Here is a 7,310-nt window from a genome sequence, read left to right as displayed (position 1 = left end):
ATTCTCCTAATAATGTGATCCCGTTAATCAAATGACAACACATGTCTATGGTTAGGAAACATAACCATCTTTGATTAACGAGCTAGTTAAGTAGAGGCATACTAGTGACGTTTAGTTTGTCTATGTATTCACACAAGTATTATGTTTCCGGATAATACAATTCTAGCATGAATAATAAACATTTATCATGATATAAGGAAATAAAATAATAACATTATTATTGCCTCTAGGGCATATTTCCTTCAGTCTCCCACTTGCACTAGAGTCAATAATCTAGATTACACAGTAATGATTCTAACACCCATGGAGCTTTGGTGCTGATCATGTTTTGCTCGTGGAAGAGGCTTAGTCAATGGGTCTGCAACATTCAGATCCGTATGTATCTTGCAAATCTCTATGTCTCCCACCTGGACTAGATCCCGGATGGAATTGAAGCGTCTCTTGATGTGCTTGGTTCTCTTGTGAAATCTGGATTCCTTTGCCAAGGCAATTGCACCAGTATTGTCACAAAAGATTTTCATTGGACCCGATGCACTAGGTATGACACCTAGATAGGATATGAACTCCTTCATCCAGACTCCTTCGTTTGCTGCTTCCGAAGCAGCTATGTACCCCGCTGCACATGTAGATCCCGCCACTACGCTCTGTTTAGAACTGCACCAACTGACAGCTCCACCGTTTAATGTAAACACGTATCCGGTTTGCGATTTAGAATCGTCCGGATCAGTGTCAAAGCTTGCATCAACGTAACCATTTATAATGAGCTCTTTGTCACCTCCATATATGAGAAACATATCCTTAGTCCTTTTCAGGTATTTCAGGATGTTCTTGACCGCTGTCCAGTGATCCACTCCTGGATTACTTTGGTACCTCCCTGCTAGACTTATAGCAAGACACACATCAGGTCTGGTACACATCATTGCATACATGATAGAGCCTATGGCTGAAGCATAGGGAACATCTTTCATTTTCTCTCTATCTTCTGCATTGGTCGGGCATTGAGTCTTACTCAATTTCACACCTTGTAACACATGCAAGAATCCTTTCTTTGCTTGATCCATTTTGAACTTCTTCAAAATTTTGTCAAGGTATGTGCTTTGTGAAAGTCCAATTAAGCGTCTTGATCTATCTCTATAGATCTTAATGCTCAATATGTAAGCAGCTTCACCGAGGTCTTTCATTGAAAAACTCTTATTCAAGTATCCCTTTATGCTATCCAGAAATTCTATATCATTTCCGATTAGTAATATGTCATCTACATATAATATCAGAAATGCTACAGAGCTCCCACTCACTTTCTTGTAAATACAGGCTTTTCCAAAAGTCTGTACAAAAACCAAATGCTTTGATCACACTATCAAAGCGTTTATTCCAACTCCGAGAGGCTTGCACCAGTCCATAAATGGATCGCTGGAGCTTGCACACTTTGTTAGCTCCCTTTGGATCGACAAAACCTTCCGGCTGCATCATATACTACTCTTCTTCCAGAAATCCATTCAAGAATGCAGTTTTGACATCCATTTGCCATATTTCATAATCATAAAATGCGGCAATTGCTAACATGATATGGACAAACTTAAGCATCGCTACGGGTGAGAAGGTCTCATCGTAGTCAATCCCTTGAACTTGTCGAAAACCTTTTGCGACAAGTCGAGCTTTGTAGACAGTAACATTACCGTCAGCGTCAGTCTTCTTCTTGAAAATCCATTTATTCTCAATTGCTTGCCGATCTTTGGGCAAGTCAACCAAAGTCCACACTTTGTTCTCATACATGGATCCCATCTCAGATTTCATGGCTTCAAGCCATTTTGCGGAATCTGGGCTCACCATCGCTTCTCCATAGTTCATAGGTTCATCATGATCTAGTAGCATGACTTCCAGAACAGAATTACCATACCACTCTGGTGCGGATCTTAATCTGGTTGATCTACGAGGTTCATTAGTATCTTGTTCTGAAGTTTCATGATCATCATCATTAGCTTCCTCACTAATTGGTGTAGGTGTCACAGAAACCGGTTTCTGTGATGTACTACTTTCCAATAAGGGAGCAGGTACAGTTACCTCATCAAGTTCTACTTTCGTCCCACTCTCTTCTTTCGAGAGAAACTCCTTCTCTAGAAAGTTTCCGAATTTAGCAACAAAAGTCTTGCCTTCGGATCTGTGATAGAAGGTGTATCCAATAGTTTCCTTTGGATATCCTATGAAGACACATTTCTCCGATTTGGGTTCGAGCTTATCAGGTTGAAGCTTTTTCACATAAGCATCACAGCCCCAAACTTTCAGAAACGACAACTTTGGTTTCTTGCCAAACCACAGTTCATAAGGCGTCATCTCAACGGATTTTGATGGTGCCCTATTTAACGTGAATGCGGCTGTCTCTAGAGCATAACCCCAAAACGATAGCGGTAAATCAGTAAGAGACATCATAGATCACACCATATCAAGTAAAGTACGATTACGATGTTCGGACACACCATTACGCTGTGGTGTTTCGGGTGGCGTGAGTTGCGAAACTATTCCGCATTGTTTCAGATGTACACCAAACTCGTAACTCAAATATTCTCCTCCACGATCAGATCGTAGGAATTTTATTTTCTTCTTACGATGATTTTCAACTTCACTCTGAAATTCATTGAACTTTTCAAATGTTTCAGACTTATGTTTCATTAAGTAGATATACCTATATCTGCTTAAGTCATCTGTGAAAGTGAGAAAATAACGATATCCGCCACGAGCCTCAACATTCATCGGACCACATACATCTGTATGTATGATTTCCAACAAATCTGTTGCTCTCTCCATAGTACCGGAGAATGGTGTTTTTGTCATCTTACCCATAAGGCACGGTTCGCAAGTACCAAGTGATTCATAATCAAGTGGTTCCAAAAGTCCATCAGTATGGAGTTTCTTCATGCGCTTTATACTGATATGACCTAAACGGTGGTGCCACAAATAAGTTGCACTATCATTATCAACTCTGCATCTTTTGGCTTCAACATTATGAATATGTGTGTCACTACTATCGATATTTAATAAGAATAGACCATTCTTCATGGGTGCATGACCATAAAAGATATTACTCATATAAATAGAACAACCATTATTCTCTGATTTAAATGAATAACCGTCTCGCATCAAACAAGATCCAGATATAATGTTCATGCTCAACGCTGGCACCAAATAACAATTATTTAGGTCTAATACTAATCCCGAAGGTAGATGTAGAGGTAGCGTGCCGACCGCGATCACATCGACTTTGGAACCATTTCCCACGCGCATCGTCACCTCGTCCTTAGCCAATCTTCGCTTAATCTGTAGTCCCTGTTTCGAGTTGCAAATGTTAGCAACAGAACCAGTATCAAATACCCAGGTGCTACTGCGAGAATTAGTAAGGTACACATCAATAACATGTATATCACATATACCTTTGTTCACCTTGCCATCCTTCTTATCCGCCAAATACTTGGGGCAGTTCCGCTTCTAGTGACCAGTCTGCTTGCAGTAGAAGCACTCAGTTTCAGGCTTAGGTCCAGATTTGGGTTTCTTCTCTTGAGCAGCAACTTGCTTGCTGTTCTTTTTGAAGTTCCCCTTCTTCTTCCCTTTGCCCCTTTTCTTGAAACTAGTGGTCTTGTTGACCATCAACACTTGATGCTCCTTCTTGATTTCTACCTCCGCAGCTTTCAGCATTGCGAAGAGCTCGGGAATAGTCTTATTCATCCCTTGCATATTATAGTTCATCACGAAGCTCTTGCAGCTAGGTGGCAGTGATTGGAGAATTCTGTCAGTGACGCAATCATCTGGAAGATTAACTCCCAATTGAATCAAGTGATTATTATACCCAGACATTTTGAGTATATGCTCACTGGCAGAACTGTTCTCCTCCATCTTGCAGCTATAGAACTTATTGGAGACTTCATATCTCTCAATCCGGGCATTTGCTTGAAATATTAACTTCAACTCCTGGAACATCTGATATGCTCCATGACGTTCAATACGTCGTTGAAGTCCCGATTCTAAGCCGTAAAGCATGGCACACTGAACTATCGAGTAGTCATCAGCTTTGCTCTGCCAGACGTTCATAACATCTGGTGTTGCTCCAGCAGCAGACCTGGCACCCAGTGGTGCTTCCAGGACATAATTCTTCTGTGCAGCAGTGAGGATAACCCTCAAGTTACGGACCCAGTCTGTGTAATTGCTACCATCATCTTTCAACTTTTCTTTCTCAAGGAACGCATTAAAATTCAACGGAACAACAGCACGAGCCATCTATCTACAATCAAACATAAACAAGCAAGATACTATCAGGTACTAAGTTCATGATAAATTTAAGTTCAATTAATCATATTACTAAAGAACTCCCACTTAGATAGACATCCCTCTAATCCTCTAAGTGATTACGTGATCCAAATCAACAAAACCATGTCCGATCATCACGTGAGATGGAGTAGTTTCATTGGTGAACATCACTATGTTGATCATATCTACTATATGATTCACGCTCGACCTTTCGGTCTCCGTGTTCCGATGCCATATCTGTATATGCTTGGCTCGTCAAGTATAACCTGAGTATTCTGCATGTGCAACTGTTTTGCACCCGTTGTATTTGAACGTAGAGCCTATCACACCCGATCATCACGTGGTGTCTCAGCACGAAGAACTTTTGCAACGGTGCATACTCAGGGAGAACACTTCTTGATAGTTAGTGAGAGATCATCTTAAAATGCTACCGTCAAACAAAGCAAGATAAGATGCATAAAAGATAAACATCACATGCAATCAATATAAGTGATATGATATGGCCATCATCATCTTGTGCTTGTGTTCTCCATCTTCGAAGCACCGTCATGATCACCATTGTCACCGGCGCGACACCTTGATCATCATGGTAGCATCGTTGTCGTCTCGCCAATCTTATGCTTCCACGACTATCGCTACCGCTTAGTGATAAAGTAAAGCATTACAGCGCAATTGCATTGCATACAATAAAGCGATAACCATATGGCTCCTGCCAGTTGCCGATAACTTGGTTACAAAACATGATCATCTCATACAATAAAATTTAGCATCATGTCTTGACCATATCACATCACAACATGCCCTACAAAAACAAGTTAGACGTCTTCTACTTTGTTGTTGCAAGTTTTACGTGGCTTCTACGGGCTTAAGCAAGAACCAATCTTACCTACGCATCAAAACCACAATGATAGTTTGTCAAGTTGGTGCTGTTTTAACCTTCGCAAGGACCGGACGTAGCCACACTCAGTTCAACTAAAGTTGGAGAAACTGACACCCGCCAGCCACCTGTGTGCAAAGCACGTCGGTAGAACCAGTCTCGCGTAAGCGTATGCGTAATGTCGGTCCGGGCCGCTTCATCCAACAATATCGCTGAACCAAAGTATGACATGCTGGTAAGCAGTATGACTTATATCACCCACAACTCACTTGTGTTCTACTCGTGCATATAACATCAACATATAAAACCTAGGCTCGGATGCCACTATTGGGGAACATAGTAATTTAAAAAAATTTCCTACGCACACACAAGATCATGGTGATGCATAGCAACGAGAGGGGAGAGTGTGATCTACGTACCCTCATAGACCGACATCGAAAGCGTTATGACAACGCGGTTGATGTAGTCGTACGCCTTCACGGCCCGACCGATCAAGCACCGAAACTACGGCACCTCCGAGTTTTGGCACACGTTCAGCTCGATGACGATCTCCGGACTCCGATCCAGCAAAGTGTCGGGGAAGAGTTCCGTCAGCACAACGGCGTGCTGACGATCTTGATGTTCTACTGTCGCAGGGCTTCGCCTAAGCACCGCTACAATATTATCGAGGAGTATGGTGGAAGGGGGCACCGCACACGGCTAAGAAAACGATCACGTGGATCAACTTGTGTGTCTAGGGGTGCCCCCTGCCCCCGTATATAAAGGAGAAAGGGGAGGAGGCCGGCCGGCCCTAGGGCGCGCCAAGGAGGAGGAGTCCTCCTAGTAGGAGTAGGACTCCCATCTTTCCTACTCCTACTAGGAGGGGGAAAGGAAGGGGGAGAGGGAGAAGGAAAGGGGGGCGCCGCCCCCCTCTCCTAGTCCAATTCGGACCAGAGGGGGAGGGGCACGCGGCCCACCCTGGCCGCCCTCTCTCGCTCTCCACTAGGGCCCATGAGGCCCATTACTTCTCCCGGGGGGGTTCCGGTAACCATCCGGCACTCCGATTTTCTCCGAAATCATCCGGAACACTTTCGGTGTCCGAATATAGCCGTCCAATATATCAATCTTTATGTTTCGACCATTTCGAGACTCCTCGTCATATCCCTTATCACATCCAGGACTCCGAACTAACTTCGGTACATCAAAACTCATAAACTCATAATATAACTGTCATCGAAACCTTATGCGTGCGTACCCTACGGGTTCGAGAACAATGTAGACATGACTGAGACATGTCTCCGGTCAATAACCAATAGTGGAACCTGGATGCTCATATTGGCTCCCACATATTCTATGAAGATCTTTATCGGTCAGACCGCATAACAACATACGTTGTTCCCTTTGTCATCGGTATGTTACTTGCCCGAGATTCGATCGTCGGTATCTCAATACCTAGTTCAATCTCGTTACTGGCAAGTCTCTTTACTCGTTTCGTAATACATCATCTCGCAACTAACTCATTAGTTGCAATGCTTGCAAGGCTTATGTGATGTGCATTACCGAGAGGGCCCAGAGATACCTCTCCGACAATCGGAGTGACAAATCCTGATCTCGAAATACGCCAACCCAACATTTACCTTTGGAGACACCTGTAGAGGTCCTTTATAATCACCCAGTTACGTTGTGACGTTTGGTAGCACACAAAGTGTTCCTCCGGCAAACGGGAGTTGCATAATCTCATAGTTATAGGAACATGTATAAGTCATGAAGAAAGCAATAGCAACATACTAAACGACCGGGTGCTAAGCTAATGGAATGGGTCATGTCAATCACATCATTCTCCTAATAATGTGATCCCGTTAATCAAATGACAACACATGTCTATGGTTAGGAAACATAACCATCTTTGATTAACGAGCTAGTCAAGTAGAGGCATACTAGTGACGTTTAGTTTGTCTATGTATTCACACAAGTATTATGTTTCCAGATAATACAATTCTAGCATGAATAATAAACATTTATCATGATATAAGGAAATGAAATAATAACATTATTATTGCCTCTAGGGCATATTTCCTTCAGGTGCCACCGCGACCCCGTCGCCCCCGCCGCCCTGCCGTCTCGGCGCCACCGCGCCCCGGCCCCCCCGCGCCCCACC

Source organism: Triticum dicoccoides, chromosome 3A, assembly GCF_002162155.2.
Source record: "Triticum dicoccoides isolate Atlit2015 ecotype Zavitan chromosome 3A, WEW_v2.0, whole genome shotgun sequence".
NCBI classification, from domain to species: domain Eukaryota; kingdom Viridiplantae; phylum Streptophyta; class Magnoliopsida; order Poales; family Poaceae; genus Triticum; species Triticum dicoccoides.
Note: the sequence above shows the minus strand (reverse complement) of the source record.